This window comes from Amblyraja radiata, chromosome 15, assembly GCF_010909765.2.
Source record: "Amblyraja radiata isolate CabotCenter1 chromosome 15, sAmbRad1.1.pri, whole genome shotgun sequence".
In the NCBI taxonomy this organism is placed as follows: domain Eukaryota; kingdom Metazoa; phylum Chordata; class Chondrichthyes; order Rajiformes; family Rajidae; genus Amblyraja; species Amblyraja radiata.
In genome coordinates this window covers 44,331,206-44,348,869 of record NC_045970.1, presented here as the reverse complement: position 1 = coordinate 44,348,869, position 17,664 = coordinate 44,331,206, and the positions used below count along the sequence as shown (strand labels likewise).

The 17,664-nt window shown below is 46.7% G+C and overlaps 1 protein-coding gene across 1 annotated transcript in view; it reads right to left on the bottom strand.

Moving 5' to 3' along the window:
• Window positions 1-16,637, bottom strand: part of rhobtb1 (Rho related BTB domain containing 1) — a 70,393-nt gene extending 53,756 nt beyond the window's left edge. Inside the window, exon 1 of the mRNA XM_033034285.1 lies at window positions 16,251-16,637. The gene's annotated coding sequence lies outside the window, so the exon portion shown is untranslated. The remainder of the gene's footprint in view (window positions 1-16,250) is intronic.
• Window positions 16,638-17,664: the final 1,027 nt, after the last annotated feature.

The following is a 17,664-nucleotide window of genomic DNA, read 5'->3' as shown; positions in this document are numbered from 1 at the left end:
GGCTGGAGTTGGCGCTTCTTCTCCACACTGGCTGTGGGCCTGGGGCCGCCGGTGTCCCGTCTGTCCACAGTAGCCCCTGACGTCTCCGCCCACCACCCCAGACGGGGATGGGACACTCTGGGTGGGGGGGGGGGGGGGGGAGGCGGTCCAACAGCACTTGCGGTGCCAGGGAACTGGGTTCGATCCTGGCTGCGGATGAGGTGCAGGTCTGTGTGCGCGCCCTCCGATCTCCCACTTGCATCTGCCCCTCTCTCTCTCTCACTGTTACACCCTGCTCTCCCGCTACCTGACACCCCCGTCCTCAGATAAAATATTTTTTTACACATAAATTATGAATAAAGATAAGAATGTATACACAGTCTATACAGTTCACCTTTTCTTTATGGCGAATGACCTTTGACAAATTCCATGATTCCTCGCATTTTTCATAATACCGAACTCACCTATTCTAAACTCATTCCATTCCTAGTCTTCAATCCATATTCCAATGCCCCTTCCATGGCATCCGAGGGTCCTGGAACACGTAGATCCCCCTCCCAGACTTAACCCTGATCCAAGCATTTTCTAAACCTTCATACCCACCCTCCCTTCCCCAATCACAACACAGATACAGCATAATTTCCCCAAACATTACGGTGTATTCCTGATTCTTCTTTCCCCCTGTCCCAACCAATCTACTGCCCACAGCACATGCTTGATTCTTTTTTTTACCAATAATCACAACAAACTGGGCATTAATTGGCCCAAAATTGTTCTTGCTTACCTCTGTCCTAATCATAACGTCAACTCCCACATGCCACATTTCGCAACCTAAAAATTGGCAACTGTAGTTTGCAGCCCATTGCAACCAATCAAGCATAACTATTTCTGTGCACCACAATCTCAAAGCTATCTGCTTTTTTTCAGATCTGCAAGGATGAAGCTTTGCAAATACCAATTGTGTAAAAATAATTCTGCAAGTTCATTCCCTGAATGCCTGATTTGCAAGTTAATTGAAAATAGCTTAATTGTGTGTTTCACTGGGAATTGTCACTTTGGGTATTAATTCCAATGATTCTGATGACACACATTCTCTTTTTAATTTTCTGTTTCAAGGTCAAAGCAAAATTTTGTTCTGTGAATGTGTCATAATTCATGGAGGGGGATTTGATCAATTTAAAAAAGGACAAGTGAATTAGGTTTTAATGTCTGATTCACTTTGCAAACTTTACCACTTCAAAAAAAAGTATAGGCTAGATGCAGGAAGATTGTTCCAGATGTTGGGGAAGTCCAGAACAAGGGGTCACAGTTTAAGGATAAGGGGTAAATCTTTTAGGACCGAGATGAGAAAAACATTTTTCACACAGAGAGTGGTGAATCTCTGGAATTCATTGGCACAGAAGGTAGTTGAGGCCAGTTCATTGGCTATATTTAAGAGGGAGTTAGATGTGGCCCTTGTGGCTAAAGGGATCAGGGGGTATGGAGAGAAGGCAGGTACAGGATACTGAGTTGGTTGATCAGCCATGATCATATTGAATGGTGGTGCAGGCTCGAAGGGCCGAATGGCCTACTCCTGCACTTAATTTCTATGTTTCTATGTCTCCCTCTCCTCACCCCTCTCCCTCGCCCACCCATCCCTCTCTCCCCCACCCCCTTCCCTCTCTACCCCACCCCCTTCCCTCTCTCCACCCGCCCCCTTCCTCCTACCCCTCTGTCCCTCTTCCATCACTCCCCCTACCCCTCTCCTCCTCCCTCCCCTCTTCCACCTCTCCCCCCTTCCCCCTCCACTCTCCCTCCCCACTCTTTCCCCTCTCTCCCTCCCCTCCCCATTCCCCCCTCCCCCACATCTCTCTCCCCATCCCCCTCTCTCACCCTTACCCCGCTCTCCTTTCCCTCCCAAATCTGTCCCGTTTCCTCCTCCTCCTCTCTTCTCCCTCCCCTCTTCTCACCCCCCCACCTGTGTGTTTGGGGGGTGGTTAATGTGAGTGTGATGCCACAGCCCCCCCCCCCCCCCGCAAACGCCGTTGGGGAAACAGACCCAACGGGTCTGCACCTGGTCTAGTTATTATATAAAAGTCTGTGGCTGCCGCCTGCCGTCCGTCCGGCTGCCTTTCTGCCTTTTGATTCGTTCCATCGTGTGATGTCACAATGCCCAATGCTCGCAGATGTCCAATCGGAATGGATCCATTTACATGGACGGCTGCCGGCTGCCTTTCTTCCTTTGATTCCATGCTACTCCGAAACCAGACGCAGAATCGCCGAGATCTTTTCCATTTCGGTAGAGATTTCACTTTTCTTTCAAAGTATCCGCTCCTGATTACATTTCGTCGTGTTTATGTACACATTTTTAATCAAATCCTTCTCCCCTCCCCCCCCCCAAATTTCAAAAGAAAACTGTTTCTCACCCATAGAAGCAGCCCCAGCCCCAGCCCCTGGTGAACGTTCCGTCGTGTGATGTCACAATGCCCAATGCTCACAGATGTCCAATCGGAATGGATCCATTTACATATGCCTTTGCAGGAGCCCCAGCCCCTGGTGAACGTTCCATCGTGTGATGTCACAAGGCCCAATGCTCAAACACATTCTTGCCATAGAGGGAGTACAGAGAAGGTTCACCAGACTGATTCCTGGGATGTCAGTACTTTCATATGAATAAAGATTGGGTAGAATGATTACATTTCGTCGTGTTTATGTACACATTTCTAATCAAATCCTTCTCCCCCCCCCCCCCCCCCCCCCCCCAATATTTCAAAAAAAAAAACTGGCTTCTCACCCATAGAAGCAGCCCCAGCCCCAGGTGAACGTTCCATCGTGTGATGTCACAATGCCCAATGTTCACATATGTCCAATCGGAATGGATTCATTTACATATGCCTTTGCAGGAGCACAAGCACTTGGTGAACGTTCCATCGTGTGATGTCACAATGCCCAATGCTCAAAGACATTGTTGCCATAGAGGGAGTACAGAGAAGGTTCACCAGACTGATTCCTGGGATGTCATGACTTTCATATGAAGAAAGACTGGATAGACTCGGCTTGTACTCGCTAGATTTTAGAAGATTGAGGGGGGATCTTATAGAAACTCCTGATTACATTTCATCCTCATCAGGAAGAGGAGCCATCTTGGGGAACGGCTGCTAGCCAGCAGCCATCCGTTTTAATTCGCTTTTAAAAAAGTTTTTAGTGAGTCCTGTTTTTTGTCCGTTGGAGATATGGACTTTTTAATGTGGGGGGTAGAGGTCAATTTTACTTCTAGGTCCCTACCTGGTCGGTGAGGCAGCTTTTTCTCCGGGCTGCCCGTCGACCCGTTCTCGTGGCCTACCAGCGGGCTTGGAGCGCCGTTTCCTGGCGGGGACCGCCCAGCACCTTGACCTCGGTGGCGGCACAGCGCTGGAGTGCTATCGCGGAGCGGAGCGGGCGATGCCTTGCCTGGGTCGCCGCGCTGGATCGACGCGCTGGAGCTCTGGTGAGCTGAGACCGCCGTGTTCAACACCTCCGGGCTGCGGGTCTGCGGAGCGGAGCATGCGTCGCCGATTTCAACATCGGGAGCCTGGGAGCTCCAAACCGGCGCAGCCTTGTCGGCTTCGGAAGCCGCGGTCTCCAGCTAGATAGCGGCCGTTCCAGGTGGCCCAGCCGCTGAGAGGACTCTCCCGACGCCGGGGCAAGACCACCCGGTGAGAACGGCCAGGAACATCGGGCCTCCGTAGAGGCAATTGCGGTGGCCTCAATAGGCCTGACTTTGGGGTGAACTTGGGATGGGGACTGGACATTGTGTCTTCCCCCACAGTGGTGTCCATTGTGGGGGGATAATTTTTTGTCTGTAAGGTAATCCTGTTAGTCTTTGTCCAAGATGGCTGCCGTGAAGGGAGAGTGGACGCTGGGCGTTTAGCTGCCGCTGCTCTCTCTTCACATTGTGTTTTTGATTTTTGTTTTTGGACTGAATTCTGTTTTTAATTTGTGTTTCTGTGATGTCTTTATTATTTATTTTATTCTGATTATATGTTTATATTCCTGTTAACCTATGTAAGGTGTCCTTGAGATGTCTGAAAGGTGCCCAAAAATTTTTTTTTTAAATTATTATTATTATTATTTCGTCGTGTTTAAGTACACATTTTTAATTAAATCCTTCTCCCCCCCCCCCCCCCCCCCCCCCCACCCCCACCAATATTTCAAAAAAAAAAACTGGCTTCTCATCCATAGAAGCAGCCCCAGCCCTTGGTGAACGTTCCATCGTGTGATGTCACAATGCCCGATGTTCACATATGTCCAATAGGAATGGATTCATTTACATATGCCTTTGCAGGAGCACCAGCACCTGGTGAACGTTCCATCGTGTGATGTCACAATGCCCAATGCTCAAAGACATTCTTGCCATAGAGGGAGTACAGAGAAGGTTCACCAGACTGATTCCTGGGATGTCAGGACTTTCATATGAAGAAAGACTGGATAGACTTGGCTTGTACACGCTAGAATTTAGAAGATTGAGGGCGGGTCTTATAGAAACGTACAAAATTCTTAAGGGGTTGGGCAGGCTAGATGCAGGAAGATCGTTCCAGATGTTGGGGAAGTCCAGAACAAGGGGTCACAGTTTAAAGATAAGGGGGAAATCCTTTAGGACAGAGATGAGAAAAACATTTTTCACACAGAGAGTGGTGAATCTCTGGAATTCTCTGCCACAGAAGGTAGTTGAGGCCAGTTCATTGGCTATATTTAAGAGGGAGTTAGAAGTGGCCCTTGTGGCTAAAGGGATCAGGGGGTATGGAGAGAAGGCAGGTACAGGATACTGAGTTGGATGATCAGCCATGATCATATTGAATGGTGGTGCAGGCTCGAAGGGCCAAATGGCCTACTCCTGCACTTAATTTCTGTTTCTATGTTTCCCTCTCCTCACCCCTCTCCCTCTCCCACCCATCCTTCTCTCCCCCACCCCCCTTTCCTCTCTACCCCACCCCTTCCCTCTCTCCACCCGCCCCCTTCCTCCTACCCCTCAGTCCCTCTTCCATCACTCCCCCTACCCCTCTCCTCCTCCCTCCCCACTCTTCCACCTTCCCCCTCCACTCTCCCTCCCCACTCTTTCCCCTCTCTCCCCCCACCCCTCTCCCCCTCCCTCCCTCCTCCCCTCCCTCCCCATCCCCCCCTCCCCCACATCTCTCTCCCCATCCCCCTCTCACCCCCTACCCCGCCCTCCTTCCCCTCCCAAATCTGTCCCGTTTCCTCCTCCTCCTCTCCCCTCCCGCCCTTCTTCTCACCCCCCCTCCCCCCACCGGTGTGTTTGGGGGGTGGTTAATGCGAGTGTGAAGCCGCAGCCCCCCCCCCCCCCGCAAACGCCGTTGGGGAAACAGACCCAACAGGTCTGCACTTGGTCTAGTTATTACATAAAACTGTGTGCCTGCCGGCGTCCGTCCATCCGGCTGCCTTTCTTCCTTTGATTCCTTGCTACGCCGAAACCAGACGCAGAATCGCCGACATCTTTTCCATTTCGGTAGAGATTTCACTTTTCTTTCTAAGTATCCGCTCCTGATTACATTTCGTCGTGTTTATGTACACATTTTTAATCAAATCCTTCTTCCCCACCCCCCAATATTTCAAAAATAAACTGGCTTCTCACCCATAGAAGCATCCCCAGCCCCAGCACCTGGTGAACGTTCCATCGTGTGATGTCACAATGCCCAATGTTCAAAGTCATTCTTGCCATAGAGGTAGTACAGAGAAGGTTCACCAGACTGATTCCTGGGATGTCAGGACTTTCATATGAATAAAGACTGGATAGACTCGGCTTGTACTCGCTAGATTTTAGAAGATTGAGGGGGTATCTTATAGAAACTTACAAAATTCTTAAGGGGTTGGACAGGCTAGATGCAGGAAGATTGTTCCAGATGTTGGGGAAGTCCAGAACAAGGGGTCACAGTTTAAGGATAAGGGGTAAATCTTTTATGATCGAGATGAGAAAAACATTTTTCACACAGAGAGTGGTGAATCTCTGGAATTCACTGGCACAGAAGGTAGTTGAGGCCAGTTCATTGGCTATATTTAAGAGGGAGTTAGATGGAGAGAAGGCAGGTACAGGATACTGAGTTGGATGATCAGCCATGATCATATTGAATGGTTGTGCAGCCTCGAAGGGCCGAATGGCCTACTCCTGCACTTAATTTCTATGTTTCTATGTTTCCCTCTCTTCACCCCTCTCCCTCTCCCACCCATCCTTCTCTCCCCCACCCCCCTTCCCTCTCTACCCCACCCCCTTCCCTCTCTCCACCCGCCCCCTTCCTCCTACCCCTCTTTCCCTCTTCCATCACTCCCCCTACCCCTCTCCTCCTCCCTCCCCACTCTTCCACCTTTCCACCTCTCCCCCTTCCCCCTCCACTCTCCCTCCCCACTCTTTCCCCTCTCTCCCCCCACCCCTCTCCCCCTCCCTCTTGTTATCTTCCAGTTTGGCGGTCATTCTATTTGCGCAAAAAAGGCACGCGACATTGCCACGATTTTTCGCCAGCTTACTCGCTGTTCTCCTGCGCTGCGATTGCACCAGGTTTCGTTCCAATCGGTGGAAGCTGGGAAGAGTTATCAGAGTCTAAAAATCTTTAAAAACACGTGTGCACAGATCGATTGCCTCCCCTGCCATTCAGCGCCATGCGGATTGGTGCCTTCTACCGCCACTCAGCGGGACGGTGCGCCCCTTCCGGCTCCAGCGCGTCTTTACTGCAGCTGCGGGAGACTCTGGATGGCCGGCTGAGGTCTCCAACCGGACACAATTTTCAGAGGGAGGGATCGGAAACAGCCCGGCTCTGAGTCGTAGATGGCTTGATGTCGCCAAACGGAAAGCGGAGTCTCTGATCCCGGCAGAGAACGACCAGCGAAGCGGCCAGTGCCTACTGTGAGTCCCCATCGCATAGCCAACTCCTTCCCCTCTGGCCCCCCTCCCCGTCATACCGCGCTCTCCCCCATGGCTCATCCCCGTCTTTTCTCCAAGCTCTCTCCCCCCCGCCCCACAGCCCTCTTCCCCCCTCACCCCTTCCGCAACCACCCTCACACACCCCTCCCTCCCACAGACCTCACAATCCTCCTCCCCCTGCCCACACACACACTTCTCCTACACACCCTTCTCCCCCCACAATCCCCCCCCGCCCACACACCCCTCTTCCCCACAACCCCTCCCTGCCCACACACCCCTCCACAACACCACACCCCACCGCCCCTCCCTCCCCCCCACAACTGCCCCCTTCCCCCCCATGCACCCCTCCCGCGCCCACAAACCCCCCCTCCCCCGCAAACCCCCGCCCACACACACCCCTCCCCCAAACCACCCCCTCCCACATCCTCCCTCACCCCGCCCACACACACACTCCCCTCCCCTCCCGCCCATATCCCTCCTCCTCCCCCCCCACGCAACCCCCTCCTGCCCACATACACACCTCCCCTCCCACCGCACCCGCACCACACACTCCCCACCATACACCCCCGTGGGACTGGGACCCAACGGGTCCCACTTAGTCCAGTGTTACACTAAAATTGTTCAATATATTACATTTTTTGAAGACATCCAGTATTTACTGGGTTCTGTAAATATTGCTTGATAATGAGAAGTGCAAATAATGCTCTCGTCTTAACACTACAAAACATTTCAGCATCTTTACCCTCTAATAAAGTTTGGCTCAATAATATTTCAATAAGGCAATATATTCTCTTACATCTCATTATATTTCCACGATGACAAATAATTTCTTTCTTAGAATATTGACACATCAATCTTATATAGTGTGATGTGAGTAATTGAACTACGTTAGGATTTGTTAGTGCACCGTGCAGCCATTTCACAGGCTAAGGCAAAGTACTTGAACAATTTAAACATGTTTGATCATATAAAATTGATCTCTATGCAAATATACTTATCAAGCAGCTTCTGGATTATTTAATATGTTGAAAGGTATCTCTGTCTGGTTCATGCAGCGCAATATCAGCATAACTTGCATTGTTAATAATTGACAGGTCATCTTTGAAAACTACTCTCTGGTTTAATGTGATCATGTTACACGAAGCATAAACTATGGATAGGGATATTGTTACAGATTTACAACATACAAAAATACCAGAGGTCACAAATTTCATTATTCAGTGATCAAAATGTTATTTCTATATATATATATTAAAAAATCTTTAATTTACACAAAATATAAACATATTTTTTTAATTTCAGACTTCATTGATACAATTTGAAAGAGAGTGTATTTATTTCAGGTAAATCAGTCCAGACTTTTGCTAAAATACCAGTGAAAGGAATCTCAAGTGCATTATCACTTGCTAATTTCCAGGCTATAGTTTTCTAATAGAAATAACTTGACATGCGAGGAAGTATTTTAGGGTACATTCACACTACAACTCTTATGGTTTAGTGCGGATGTTAAATGTACAATATAAATCCGTTGTTAATGCTTAAGTTGACAATAAAGCACTTAAGCATTTATGTGCTTTATTGACCCTAAGTTAGTCTCAAACAGTTTCACGCCATTGTCAGATTTGGCACAAGTCCAAATGCAACAGTTGTCCTGCATACAAAAAAAATTAAATTGCTCTGGACAGATTTTATATATAGTGCAAATGCATTCCAGGACTAAAAAGAAATGTATATTTTATCTTCTGACAAGAAGCCATCCAATGAAATGACTAAAATAATCATTGTCACAGTCATCTATAAACTGCAATTAGAAGCCATTTAGCTGCAACAGAAATACCATAGCAATTACCACCACAAAGAAAGGAATAATTTAAAGCATGGAATAATGGACTTAAGAAATGTACTTTATATGCTGCTTGAAAGTAAATGGAAAGGAAGAAATGCACTTTATGGGACTATTATCCAATGCCTCCTGCATTCCTTTCTCATTCGCTTCAAGTTCAGTGTGAAGGCAAACTTCGAGTAATGACAAGATACAATTATTCAGGTTAGTAAGCCATAGAGCAACAAGTAGAACTCAGAGTGGGAAACATCGGTGGTACAATAAGGCAAGGGAACGCATGATAAATGGAAAGATACAAATATTTGTGAAGGAACAGATGGTGATTGCAGAGGCATACAATAACTAACAAGGCTTCAAAACAAATAATTAGCACAGCCCCGGGTATGCATGGAGGAAAAGAGAACATTTTCACTGTTTGATATTGGAAGATGCCAAACAGGTTTCAGTCCCAGTGGTAAAATGGAGACCATTTGCTCAGCTTCCCCCCATCTAACATGTGCTCACCAGGTAAACTACCTCTGCTAGAGATTTGACACTGTTTCTCCTCTGGTTCTCACCCATCTTATCCGAGAAGCCTATTTCCTGGTCCCTCTGCTGAGAGAAAAAAAATGTCCGAGGTGACAAGGTAAATGATCCTACCTTCCCAGTAAATATTTCCCTTCTAGGACAACATCAAAGTTTAGTTTAGTTTAGAGATACAGCATGGAAACGGGCTCTTCAGCCCACCGAGTCCATGCCGATCATCAATCACCCACTGACAATAATTCTGTTATCCCACTTTCTCATCCATTTCCTACACACTAGAGGCAATTTGCAGATGGCCAATTAACCTTCAAACCAGCTCTTCTTCGGAACATGGTGGAAACCAGAAGAGCCGGACAAAATCCATGCGGTCACAGAGAGAACATACAAATGTGACAACACCCAAGATCTGGATAAGACACAGTTATGCCACTGTGCTGTCTTTACAACAACCAACCTATCTTCAGCCTCTTTTCTGTCTTTCACTTTTCAAATTTACACTCAATTTTTCCACACCTCCATATTTGAACTGCTGTAATCAAGTTTTCACATGCCAAAAGTCTTAAATGCCCTTCAGTAAAATGTCACAAAATATCCTTTGTGACTTTGACTATTTTGCATTTTCTGTTTTTCTGCACCTCATGAAATAGCTAACTATGCTATCCTCCAGCACCTCTATGATGCAATTCAGCAAGATTGTCCCAGTCTTAACAATCCAAAACCCTAGTAATTACTTTTCTTTCCATCTCCGGGGGGGGAGGGGGAGAGGGGGAAAGTGGGGGGGGGGGGGGGGGAAGTGGGGGGGGAGGAAAAGTTGGGGGTGAGGGAAAGTGGGGGGTGAGGGAAAGTGTGGGGGGGAGGGAAAGTGGGGGGGGGGAGGGAAAGTGGGGGGGGGAGGGAAAGTGGGGGGGAGGGAAAGTGGGGGGGAGGAAAGTGTGGGGGGAAGGAAAGTGGGGGGGAGGAAAGTGGGGGGGAAGGAAAGTGGGGGGGAAAGGAAAGTGGGGGGGGAAGGAAAGTGGGGGGGAAGGGAAAGTGGGGGGGGAGGGAAAGTGGGGGGGGGAGGGAAAGTGGGGGGGAGGAGAAGTGGGGGGGGAGGGAAAGTGGGGGGGGAGGGAAAGTGGGGGGGGGGAAGTGGGGGGGGGGGGAAGTGGGGGGGGGGGAGGGAAAGTGGGGGGGGGAGGGAAAGTGGGGGAGGAGTAGGAGTGGAGGCACTTTTAAGAAGCCAGCCAACTTATAATAAAGTTTAGCGGGAATTTAACATTACTGGTCGGTATTCCTTGGTTCTGAAAACTCCAATGAGCCAATTAAAATGCCCAGTGAGCAAAAGTGATTGCCTACTGCTACCTCGACCTCCTAGCGACTCCACTCCACTGCACTACGAGTTCAAAAGAACCTTGCCGACCAATTTTTACTTGTGGAAAATTTTTCAGCATGCTGAAAAATTTTCCTCGACTAAACTGAGGCCGCAAGTATGCGGGAACTTCCCTCAAGCATGAAGGAGCGTTCCAGCGACCTCGTAGGACCACGTGTCGACCACGCTGCTAGTTTGATTCGAGTGCAAACCCTTCTAAACTCGCAAATTAGGTCATCGGGGTGGGACAGGCCCTTAGAGCTCATCTCTGATTTACACTGCCCTATGAATACATCATGTTATGCAGTTGACTTCCAGTTACTGTGCTGAAAAATTAAGCATTAGAAAAGGTGCAATTTCATGCAATAAAACATATGCAATCTTAAGCTTTCAACTCGGCTCTCTGAAAAGAAATAGGTCGTTTGTAAACTAGTTACTGGTAGACCCTTACCCAGAATCAACTACTATATTTCTTTATTCTCCTCAATGCTCTTGTTACGGGAACCTGGGAATCCAAATAGGTTACTTGGCACCTCAAGGCTGTTCCATTATTTAATTAGGTCCGTGTATCCATATCTCAGTTTAATTTACCCATCTTTTGTTCTCCTAGTTAAAATCTCTGGCAATAATTAGCATGAGTTTACAGCAATCTAAAGGATCAAATTCTTAAAGTTTTATGCAAGATAAGTAAATCTTTAGTTTCTCATGTAGAATGCCCTGAATGCCTCAGCATTTATATACAAACACTCCATTTTCACAAGCAATTGACCCTCAACAAACAATTAATATATTTGGAATGAGAACATTTAAGCTGCACCGATTCAACGGTTTCAGGCCTCTATACGCGTTTAAAGATGCAGGGTTTAAAAGGACCTTCGAACTTCTTTGACCACGATTTAATGGTAGGCATCCAATCACCTTAAAGTGGCACAGATAGTTGACTCTCAAGGAAGAGTGACATTAAATGGTCAGCACACAACCATGGATAATATTGTTAACATTAAAACTCACCATGAGTGTATGCATAGAGCATATTTGTTTGCCTTTAAGGTACTCACCGACCATAGGTAGAGCCTTGGAAATCCAAGTGCATTGCCCCATTGTCCTGAATTACTGTTGGGAAGCTATGTGTTGTAAAAATGTCTATATGCACCAGCCCTACTTATATTAACTACTTAAATGTTTGAGTTACATTGGCACAAAATGTTTGTTTGCTATGATGCATTTTTCATTCTGAGATACTTTGTAACAGAGCATTGGAGATGTCTTCCATAGTGCAAATCCTTCCTTTCCTCTCCCCAGTTCCCATTGGTATCCACCTCCCACCAGCCACTTCTACATTGCTCCAATCCCAGATTTTATTTCTTACAGGATTAGGGTTTGAATCCATTTTTGCTCACCTCCAATCTCTCACTTATAAGCTGTGAGAAGGTGCTATCTAAAAAGTGATCGTTCTTGTATCAATGTCAGACCATGAGAACACTGCCAATGTTGAAGGAAATGCTAAAGTGACCACTGCTCTGCTGCTCAAGTCCCAGAGGACCATGTATTGGCTGACACCAAAATGAATCCTGCCTCAATTAGGTCGTGCCCTCTGAATTTTGTAAGTAACTTTTGAGATCCTGCACCATACAAAGCTATTAACACAGTACTTGCCAGCAATCATGACCATTTCCCACTTGTTAGTTTGTTGCTCAAGATGGTGGTTAGGCAATGTGCAATGTCAACTGCAAAATGTACAATATTTATTTTTAGCACAGTGAATGAAATAAAGTCACTACAGTAGAATTAAACATATTTATGCCTTTTTGTTTAAAAAGCAATGCAGGAGTTGAACGAAAAAGTGGAATGGGTATTGGTGGTGGGTTACACTTCAAACGTGGATTGAAACTGGAATTAAATAGGTGGCATTACACCCCTTAAAAAACCCACTTTTCTAAGTTCAGTGTGGATATTCGTCTTTACCATAGTTTACATTCCAGTTGACTGACATATAGAATAAAACCTATGCAAAATTATGTTATGGACAAAGCACTAGGTGACAGTCACAGAAAATGTATTGTAAAATGCACTATCTCAGTTAAGTCAATATATTTAAAAATCCTAAACTATTCTGGTTTATACACAAAGCTTTTAACAGTAACATGCAGATAATTGATAGTCACCTAACCCGAGTAAGATCTGTTGGAATGCACTTATCTCAGTGTCAATGATAATAGCAAGTTGAAGGCCAAGCTGAATATTATGTGGACAGCAAACTGGTCAATGCTACACACTCTTAGTGCTAGAAGACAATAGCATTGAAATCCACAAAATGTTTTTGTGACTAGCAGTGTTATTTGATATTACTCCATGCCCTGGGTTAACAATGGAGACAGCTGTAATGGCTTCCCTGTCTATTTCTGCACGGCAACTCCATTGCAACCCAAGGATCTATCTCTGTTCATCGCCTAAATTCATAAGCTGCCACAGGGTACTATCCAGAAAATTCCAGTTCTTGCATCAATGCTGATGTCATCCAAATCTAACCCACGAACACCGTTTGGCACAAATCTACCGACTTCAAAGGCTGATCCCAGCCATTAATTCTATTTCTCTTATGATGTGGAGGCCAATCGAGACTATTTGCGACCCAAAGTAGTCTTCAAACTCAGGATATTCAGGCCAGGATCTGCTTTAGCACCAATAGTTCCTACTTACAAGTAACAGCCAAATGTAACTGCCTCTGCTGCTGAAACATTCATCCATGCTTTTATTATCTCTGAACTCTAATGCCCCGCAATCTCCCTCCCTTACAATATTCACGTCATCATCTAGTATGGCCTTAATTTCTGGAACTTTCACAATACAAGGCAACATGAAAACATAATTTCAGCAAATTTTTGATCATTTACTCCAAAATCCCCAAACAAATATTATTCATAAATATTATTCACTCAGCTTCAGGTTCCTGGGGGTCAACATCTCCGATGACCTCTCTTGGACCCACAATACCTCAACTCTGGTCAAGAAGGCTCACCAGCGTCTCTTCTTCCTGAGGAGACTGAAGAAGGTCCACCTGTCTCCTCAGATCCTGGTGAACTTCTACCGCTGCACCATCGAGAGCATCCTTACCAACTGTATCACAGTATGGTATGGCAACTGCTCTGTCTCCGACCGGAAAGCACTGCAGAGGGTGGTGAAAATTGCCCAACGCATCACCGGTTCCTAGCTCCCCTCCATTGAGTCTGTCCAAAGCAAGCGTTGTCTGCGGAGGGCGCTCAGCATCGCCAAGGACTGCTCTCACCCCAACCATGGACTGTTTACCCTCCTACCATCCGGGAGGCGCTACAGGTCTCTCCGTTGCCGGACTAGCAGGTCCAGGAACAGCTTCTTCCTGCGGCTGTCACACTACTCAACAATGTACCTCTGTGACTGCCAATCACCCCCCCCCCCCCCGGACACTCCTCCCACAGGAAAAACACTATGTCTGTATACATGTAAATAGATTTATTTATTGAAATCATATTCTATGTCGCTCTTCCAGGGAGATGCTAACTGCATTTCGTTGTCTCTGTACTGTACACTGACAATGACAATTAAAGTTGAATCTGATCTGAATCTTCATATCATTCTGCAAAAACAATTTGGGTTGTGTTACTACAGTAAAGATAGCAAAAGCTGCACTAAATTTCATTCAGCTCCATTCACCTATCACCTCTGTTTGATGATTTCCAAGGCCTCCTAGTTGAGGAACACCTCAATTAAAAAATTATCATCCTAATTTTCAAATTCCTCCATGACTTCAAACTTCCTCATCTTCTCCAGCCTATAATGATAAATATCTGCCCTCCTTTAAATTGAACTTGTGATTTGAATGTTTTTTTCCATATGTCCCTCTCTTCAGGCATTCTTTCGCTAAACAATGTTTCAAAAATACAATGTGATTGAGAACATTTTAGTTATCTATCCCAATACCTCACCCCACCCCACCCCTTATGAGGCTCCAGGAAAACACTTTGGAATACATTACTACATTAAAAACAATAACATGGAGTTCTCCGAAATAAAATGACACAATTGCACAAAGTAAACTTCACTAAAAAATAGCTGGCCGAAAACAAATGGGAATTGCATAGTACACAGCGGCCACAAATTCATTGCTCGTAACCCACAAATTGCACAGGTGTCACACATAAAAACAACAACAATCTCTTGTTTTGTTACTCATTAATTTATTGTTTGGCTTGCCAATTTCCCACCAACCCCCAATATTAATTACATAACGTCAGGCTTATACCTGCATTGAAGTTTGCATTTCAAGTTTTTTTTAAAACTTGTGTTTCTTGTACAGATACCTCAAGTGGAGAAAAGTTACATAACAACCTTAAAATAATGGAGCTGAAAGCAAACTGCTGGAGAAACTCAGCATTTGTGGAAATAACATCTTTATATCATGCTCCAGGGCAACGGGTGTAGACACTGTGCACCCCCGCAATTTCTTTCTCAACTTTAGTTGGAGCAGTAACCCCAAGACAAATGGATGAATGGTCCGACTAAAATAGTTACAGAAATTTCAAATACCCCAAGTATTCACACCCACCATCCACTAAATTTCCCAAAACACCATCAGTTTCAATTACAAACATTCAAACAATTTCTGTTTTATTATACGGAAAACCACATTAAATGTAAATACTGAATTAGCTTTGAGTATTTGAAGCCGAATCTGTATTTTGGGGATTTAGCGGTTGATCGATATGAACGCATCTAACTCTGCCGATCTATTGTAGCAATAACTAATTGGTGATTTGAGAAAGCTTTACCACGGCAATAAATGTTAACTTAAAGTTCATTTAAAGGCTTGTATTCCAACGCGAAACTTTTTAAAAGTATACGATCTTATCGACGGGGCATTTTTCCCAACATGTCAACAACTCAAGAGGATGAAAAGACAAGTTTAAAGAGCAAAACACAAAGGGCTGGAAGAACGCAGCGGGCGAGGCAGCATCTGGGGCGTGATGGGACATGCGACATTTCGGGTTGGGACCCTTCTGTAGAGATTAAATATATGATCTGATAGCCAAATGACCGCCCCCCCCCCCCCCCCCCCCCCCCCCCATGAGAGGATTTATTACGGACACGTCAGTCAACTCAAACTGGACGATGGCACATATCCTCTGGTAACAAACAGTCCGATGTAAGCAGGGTGAAGCCGGGAAAACGGCGCTCCCAATGCAGCCACCCACCATCCATCCCCGAGGCTGCAGCAGCCCAACTTTGCAGGACGGACGGCGGACACAAAAAAGCTGGAGCAACCCAGCTGGTCAGGCAGCATCTCTGCAGAAAAGAGAACGAATGGGTGACGTTTCGGGTCGAGACCCTTCTTCAGACCTTCTTGCTGGACTGACCGATGCCAACTGGTGCCCCGGGGTGCGGCTACCACAGTTACGGACAACAGAGCGGCTGCTGCCGAGTGTTGTTGTTGTTGTTGTTGTTGCTGCACCCCCTCCCCTCCCCTCCCTCCTCGTCCTCCCAGATGGAAGCAGCTGCAAGTTTTCTGGCGATGGGCACAAACTTTATTCAAGACTGTACCCATCCTACTCCCCCCCCCCCTCCTCTGTCTCCAAGCAGTAGGGAGTATCTCTGGCAGCGGGCATCACCACCCTCTCCCCGCCGCCGCCTACCTTGCTCCCGCTTGCCTCGCCGTCTCCGCGACGCGCTCTCTTTGTCCCCAGTATCGGGACGATACTAGGTTGAGGCAGGTTTTTGTCAGCGTGCCCGACTCATTCCGCCCGAAGCTCTGGGTTTCCTGGATTCGCTTCTTCTTCTGCTTTATTATTATTATTATTATTAGTATTATTGTTATTACAAGCACCACCACCCCTCCTCTCTCTTCCTCAGCCACCGTCGAGTGAGAGGCGGGCGGATGGCATTGACGGGAGCTGCTGATCTGTTGTCTGAGGGGCGAAGGGGGGGGGGGGGGGGAGGGGCGCGCCGCGCGCACGTGTGGAGTGCCAGCGCTTCTAACCGCCGCACCAACCGCCCCCCCCGCGCGACCCGGTGCGCGCGCCATCCGCCCGTCACCCCCACACCTCCCCCCCCCCGCGAGGCGGGCGCGCGGCTCTGTGACGTCAGCGCCCGTCCGCCCGCGCACCCTCTCCACTATGCAGAGCCATTCATGAAAAGTGTGCGTGTGTTCTTGTTGCGGTGGGCTGTGTTGACAAAGGTATGTACACCTTTGTGCCTCTACAGTGAACCAGATGGATATGGCATCCCCATCATTCTAGGCTTCCTCCTCAACAATCTCGTCAAAATCTCCCCCCCCCCCCCCCCCAATAAATTGCACATGACTGTTTGCCAGGGACCCGATCGTTACTGAACGTCAGACCGATTTTGGTGACACCTTCAAATCAAAACATTAATGTGTAGGAAGTGAACTGCAGATGCTGCTTTACACCGAATATAGACACAAAATGCAGGAGTAACTCAACTCAACGGGACACAGGCAGCATCTCTGGAGAGAAGGAATGGGCGACGTTTCGGGTCGAGACCCTTCAGACTGGAATCGATCAAGAACTATTACCCAAGCGTAAAATCAACTAATAAACTCAAATCAGGAGAAATTACTTTTCGCTCAAAATATATGAGATGCCTAATCCTTGTTTATTTCACGAAATATTAATATGTTGTCACAGCTTTGCTTAGAACTCTGAAATGTGACAAATGAGCTGGCAGTTTCCGAAATAATTTAAAATTAATAAATAGGAAGGACGTTGCCTGTTCTCTGTCCAATTACCCAAATTATCTGAAACGATTATTATAATGAGTTGATTTTACGTGTAGAAAATTAAAATAAAATAGGGCCATTGCATTTGCTTTGGTATTTTCTCTTTTGTTACTAATTTCTGATATTTGCCATCATAGATAAGAATTTAAACTATTTATTATACCAATTTCAGAAAGAAGCAAATGAAGATGTTTCTTGTCAAATCGCCAGAGCAGTTAGGCAACACGCGGTGGGCAGAAAACAAATTTGAAGTATTTATGCAAAATGCATACAACTACATTGGAATGCCCAAGCAATTTTCCTTCTGCGCT